Raw genomic sequence first — 7,005 nt, forward strand, 5'->3', positions numbered from 1 at the left:
TGAAAACTCAGGATACCTATGCCCAAATACTCTCAGTAACCAAGTCCTGTAAGAATACTTACATGTAACTGAATATACACTGACAACATAAAATTTAAGGAAAAATACAAAAGCCACAAGATAGCAGACTGATTAATTTCTCTCCCAGGGTGTTTGGACTCACATCTCTAACCTCTTAGGGGACTGTCCTGCCTAAAGCCTGTACTGATCTCTCTGGTCTCCTTCGGCTGGAGCTGGGCCTTTAGGCTAATAAAAGTGCAAGTGCCAAGGGGCAGGGAGCAGAGGGAAGGGAATCAGATGTGATTGGTAGGGGCTGCAGACTCCAACCCTCTGGAGTCTGGACTCCTCCCAGGTGTAACTTCAGGTTACAATCTGTTTGCAGGAAGTTTTTTAAGATGCCTGAAGATCAGGCTGGAAAGTTGACATAATATGCCTTCCTGTTTCTTGTATTCTTCCCAAGACCAGTGTCTTGGGCTAGTTACACGGCTGACATGCCTGGTTTTACATCGCCCTGTGCCACACCAGAAGCTCTGTTTCCCCTAAGCTAGGCTTAGCAGGTATTTGCGGAGGACCGCGAAAGGCGAGCGGCCGCGCTGAGGGCAGGGGAGGGGCGGGCCTGCACTGCGGGCCCGGGGCCTGGCCGCGAGCGGCTGCTCCCGCTGCCCTGCGCCCCAGAGCAGCTTCGAATTCCATGGCAGTACCAGCAAATCAGGCAGATGCAGGTGCTTAGCTGAGGACGTAAAATCTTGGTCCGTTTACACACTTTAAGACCATATAATTTGCTGTGCCTTGCAGGCTCCCATCGTGTGTAGCTATGGTTTGGGGTGACTTTGTGTAAACAGGTAATACTTCAGAGTCTGTTGACTTAACATTAATTTCATTATGCAGGTTGCCTCTGTGTTGCTGATCATGCTGATCATGTATTTCATTATGCAGGTTGCCTCTGTGTTCTGTTTTAGCAAACAGAATAGAGAAATAGGGAGTGAACAACAGGTGGAATACAGAAATGAAGAGGGAAGAGAAGGACTAGGAAAACTCATGAAAAGGAAGAAAGGAAAAAAGAAAAGAAGGATAAGAAAAAGAAAAATAAAGATCCAAACCAGCGCTCTAAACTATACTCAAAAAACTACTTTGTTAATGACCTGAAATGACTAGAGAGGTCCACAGGGCATTGCCCGTAAGCCCCTGGGGTAGATGGTCTGTGGGTAACCGAGACATACTGCTTGTCACCCTCACCTGCTCCCTTGTTAGGTGGCAGAAGGGTAGAGAGAATGGTAACAAAGGTGTCTCTAGAATAAGGACAGAGCACACATAAAAGCAGCAAGAGGGATAGCAAACCATTTTGCTAAACTGACAACTAAGCACTCACACTGGAGAGAAGAAATAAATCTGCAGCTACCTCACTACAGCATCTGTCAACTTATTTTTGATTTAAATTGAATTAATGCAATCATGGAACACAAATTATGCCATAAAGCCTATGTCATCTGATGCCACAAACAGTACCCCAGCTTTGGCAGGCTGCATGGTTGGACTGCTCCAGACTTTCAGCAGAGGAAATATGAAAATCTTGTTTAATACTTTCAGTAATTATTATACTAAAAATTATCTGTAAGTTATGGAAAAGTGAATGTGTATAATTATGATACTGTTTTAAGGCATTTCCTGTATTATCATGAATACCAAAGTAACTATACTCCTATGAAAGCGCTCATAGTGTCTTGCTCACTGAAAATGAATACAAACAATGAAACATATGAATACAAGTTACACACAAATCCAAGATGATTTCAAAGACAGTGCAGGCAAATGGGTATGTTCGACTTCTGCATTTCTCAGCTAATATACAAAAAATTATGCAAGTTAAAATATTAAAATTTGGGAGAAGCAAAGACAATGCAGGGAGACTATTTCTACTGCACAGTTTCCTGTGAGAAGACCCATTTCTTTGTATTGGTGACACCTCCCAGACAATATTAATGGAGCTATGCTGGATAGGAAGCCCTTAGACCAGAAGGCATATCTGAAATGACTTAACTTCAAACTAGAAGCTAGGATGGTACCAAAATAGCAAATGAAGGGAAAAAAAAAAGTCCTTGACAGTTCATTTCTTGTTGTATCTGTTTACTGTGTCATGTCAAGCTGTCAGATTTTTAATCAACTAACATCCTTTGATTTTCATTAAGCTTGTCTGCAGAGGTTGCCACCTGCTGACATATGTTCTGAAGATATATGTATTTTTTTGTTTGTTTGAGGAATAGATGGGTTCCTATTTCATTGGGCAACAGAACCCATAACAAATAATAAGGCAAACTATGAGAAGTACTTTCTGATGCCCTTGGAAGTCTTCCCACAGGCCTTAGTGAGGTCTGATTATGTCCTATGACAAATGACAAAGGTTATCACTTTTATTTTACTAAGCATTCACTGAGAAAAAAACCTCACATTTGTTGATGGAAAGAAGAAGTTTTATCCTGAAGTCTACTAACAGCAGATGAAGGTAGTTTCCCAGGGAGAAGTGAAAAGACAGTGATCTTCTTAGTACTATCATACTAATGTAGGAAAAAAAAACCTAATCTGGTCCACTTCTCATTTTCAGTCATTCCAGATCATGTTCACGAACAATTGCTTACTTATTTCCAATTCCAGTTCTATCAGTGATGATAATCCAAAAATGGAAAAGAAATATATATGGCAGTATCTTTATCTTGATAACACTCTCAATTTAAGCAGACATATCCCGAGTAAAAGGCATGGGACAAGAAACCTTATCTCCATAGACAATTAAGTTAATGGTCAAATCATGTACTTCATTTGACATCTCACTGCAATGCATGTAAGACTGAGAAAACAAGTGTTTGTAGAAGTGGTATTGAAAAGGATTTGACTAAACTCAATGACTATTATTCCCAGCTCAGATTTGTTTTTCTAAAAACTTCCACTATATTTGTGTCTCCTCATCAACATCTGCACTCATTGATTTTGGATACTTTCCACAAATCCACATTTATTTTTACAAGGTAATCAAAATATCACCAGGTAGTCCAAATTTTTGTCTTCTCCCAGCTCCAAACTATGACAGAAAAAGTGCTCTTTTCATTTAAAACATAAATAATCTTTTAAGTTAGCTTCAAATATTGTAGTTAGAAACTTGAAGGCTGATTTGGGTGTATTAATACATACTTAGTTATGCATGCACATGATATACACAGAGTTTATATACTCAGATTGAATTTATTAGCATACACTCCATATGTGTTAATGGGGTCCATTTTTCAAAATGTTCTGCTTGAAATGTGGATATTTATGCCTGGAGAGCAGGGATAGAGAGTACACCGTGCACTGGCTTCCCTAAAGGATAGGTTGGTAAGTTTGACACTGATTTTAGAGAAATTCTGATATGGGCATGGACATGTTTTATTACTTTCTGCCTAGAAGGATTCATGCTTTCATTGAAGGAAAATAGTAGGGAAAATTGTAAGGAGGGATCAGATATGTACCACCTGAAAATACTTGGTTACCAGTAATGGGCATTTTCACCTTAGTACAGGTGTTCTTGGCATTTTCAAAGTCTGACAAATAAATTAAAGCTGTCTAGATTGAGTAGGGAGCACTTCACTACTGAAATGAAATTACTTCAGTATAATAAAATCCCTCAGTCAGATCCTGAGCCAGATGCAAGTTTTGCATAAATAGCAGATGAGAGAAAACTGTGTAAATAATTCACTGCTTAGTTCAACAGCTGTATAACTGAATACATTTAAAACCAAAACATATTTGGAAGAGCAGACTGAGAGCTCATTAAACCTATTAAGATAATGATAATTATCACTATAATAACAGTTGACAAGAATCAGTGATTGAAAAAAAACCCAGCTGGTAGTTCAATAAAGCTGAAGCTCACCAACTGCTCAACTTCAGCTCAAGAAATGTAATAGTGTTAAATCTGTCAGGAATCCTTACCACATCCAACAGAAAGAGCTGTTAGTTTTAATTCTTTGCTTATAGACACCCATATTTCAGGCCTCAAAAGGAGAGCAGAATTGCACTCTTACAGGGCATGGTTTCTACAGTCCTACATGTTCAATTAACCATGGAATTTCTCTTCCAGAAAAGAGAAGCTATTTGGCCAATTTGGCCCCCTTTTGACTTACTCCACTTTGTGTGTTTCATCTTCTTCTGAGAGAGCAAACATAAGTGCAAATGCAAAAAATAAAGAAACCCATTAACCTTTGTCGTATCTCTTTCACTCATCTTAGCCTTATTTCTGGCTTTATGATTGTGTTGCCCAGGAGAACAATCAGAACCCTTGTAGTCAGTGTTTAAATTGGAGAAGCTTCATAACCTCACATTTTTATGGCAGGACATGTTATTAGTTTATAGACAGAAAGTACTTTTGTCCAGGAAGCAGAATCTTGATTCTACTGAATTTTTAAGAAAATTTGCTGTTGACTCCAGTACTGGATATTAATTGGAAACTGTAACAACGTATTTGCTTGTAGAGTGAATAGCATCATTTACATACTTTCTCTAATCCTTTGTCTTAGAAATGAGTGGACATGAGAAAATAAATGGTGATTTATATTCTGCGTTAACTCTTCCTCTTTCTTGAAAGTTAACAAGAATATTAGCTGCTGCATACATTTCTATTTCAGAAATTCCTCAACAACTATTTCAACTCACTCTAACTTTTATTTTCTTGTTTTGAAAGGACAGGAAGAGTTAATTTGTAGTTATATTCTTTAAAAAAACTGTATTTCCGTTTACATAAAGAAATAAAATTTGAGGGTGCTTGCCTCTTCTACGGAAACTGACTTTAGTTCTGGAGAGCTCAGTTTAGTGGACTGTCTTATGTGTAAGGACCAGTACCGGATGGAAATCTCAGTCTCAGTGAGCTTCCAAACCAACTTTTCAAACCTAGTAGCTTATCTATTATGGATAAAAGCTAGAATTTTCTATGACCATCCAATGTTTGGAATCACACTACATAGCACTACATTTTAAATAATAAATTCTACAGAAAGAAAGAAGTTTAAAGTTCTTATATAGGAAATGCAAAAGATACCTAGGTGATATTTGAATATAAAAATATGTAAATAAAAATAAATATTAAAATAATGCAAAAAAATTTGAATTCAAACTCCTTGGTGTTCAGTATTAAAATGACATCTGCTACTCCAGGGCAAGGTAGAAAAGGAGTACTGTGGACCTCTAGTAAAACTTTAAAGTTCTCTGCTGAAGTTATTTAAAGAACAAGGGACTGTTCCCTAAGTATATTTTGCACTGGGGTCAAACCTGTTGTCTCTTCTATGGTTTTGTCAGAACTCATGTTTTTGTGCAATTAAGTTCTGGACATAGTTAAGATCATGCCTCCATTCAAATTAGCAAGGCTTTGTCACCAGAATGAAAGAAGAAATTATTTATACATTATCATGGTGGTTTCAGGGGTAGAAAAACCAGCAAGGTGATCCATATATAGACTTCTACTTTCTTTTAAAGTCCTCTTGTGTTGGATTATACAGCATATCTCTGGTTGTGCTGGTTGCTGACTATAAACACTTTCCATTGTAGGATTGGTCCTGTGATGCCTGTAGCTGTGGCCAGTGGAATGAGCCCATATGCTCAGTGAAAGCAGTCAAAGGTTAGTAGTGCAAGGAAAATGTTTCTTTCTAATAATTTCAAGGGATTTTACAGCTCTGTGTTCCAGAAGGAGTGAAACTTCACACAAAACTCTGTGGAAGAGGGGATTAACTGGCAGCCAAGAAACAAGAAAGCAATTAGAAACAACTCACTGTCATTTCTGTGTACTTTTGGCAGCATTTCAATAATCCAACAAAAGCAGTAAATAACATAGCTGGGTCCTCAATTACTATGCACTATCTAAAGAATTTTGTACCCTTATTGCTGGGGAAAAATGAGACAAAGTTGGAAGATGTTTGAGGCACATATTTTATAGGGAAGGTTTTGATCTATAAGTGCTGTGTTCACATTGTGTGAGTTTACTCTGCTAAAAAGGATTTTTAAAAGCATTTTTTTTTCTTTTGGAAAGAAGTTGAGGATTTTTCAATATTTGGGGATTCCTTACCCCTTTTCCCTTTTTAAGAAGCCAAACCTTTATACCCAAAGAGTTTTCAAGATCTAACTGTTCCTTATTTTGACTAGAGAGTTAGGGTGACCAGAAAACATTAGGATAAAAAGCCAGTAGAAATTCTCTCTGATGAAAATACAAACATATATTAGATATGTGTGCGCGCACGCAGACATCATAGTGTGCAGTTTTGGGTACCATGTTATATGAAGGATATAAATGAAGATGGTGAAGGGCCCTGAGGGGATGCCATATGAAGAGCAGTTGAGGTCATTTGTCTTTTTCAGCCTGAAGAAAAGACTGAGGGAAGACCTCATTGCAGTCTACAACTTCCTCATGAGGGGAAGAGGCAGGGCAGGTAACAATCTCTTCACTCTGGTGACCAGTGAGAGGAATTGAGGAAACAGCCTGATACAGAGTCAGGGGACATTTGGTTTGAATATCAAGAGTCGATATTTCATACAGATGCTGGTTCAGCCCTGGAAGAGACTCCCAAGGGAAATTGTCAGCACAAACCTGACAGAGTTCAAGAAGAATTTGGACAACTCAGGTTGTCTCAGGTATATGGAGTAATGCTTGAGGGTGTCCTTTGCAGGGCTGGGAGTTGGACTTTGATGATCCTTGTGGGTCCCTTGCCAATCAGGATATTCCGTGATTACTTGAATTGATGTTGTGTATATATATGTGCACTATTTCCAGTCAGTGCACTAACAACTGAAAGTAATATTGTGGTATAATTATGAGTTAGTTGTCCAAATTGTAAACAATTATTTTATCTTTTCCATCTAACCAATGTGGGTTTTGAGTCATAAGTTTAGATATGCTTCAATTTTTCCTTTAGTTAGTCCTCCTTCTTTGTGAGTTGTTTGATCCTTTTCTCTAAACTTTCTGTCTTAGAGTTTTGTCTCTGAGCCTTT

The sequence above is a fragment of the Molothrus ater genome, chromosome Z (genome assembly GCF_012460135.2).
Source record: "Molothrus ater isolate BHLD 08-10-18 breed brown headed cowbird chromosome Z, BPBGC_Mater_1.1, whole genome shotgun sequence".
Classification (NCBI taxonomy): Eukaryota; Metazoa; Chordata; class Aves; order Passeriformes; family Icteridae; genus Molothrus; species Molothrus ater.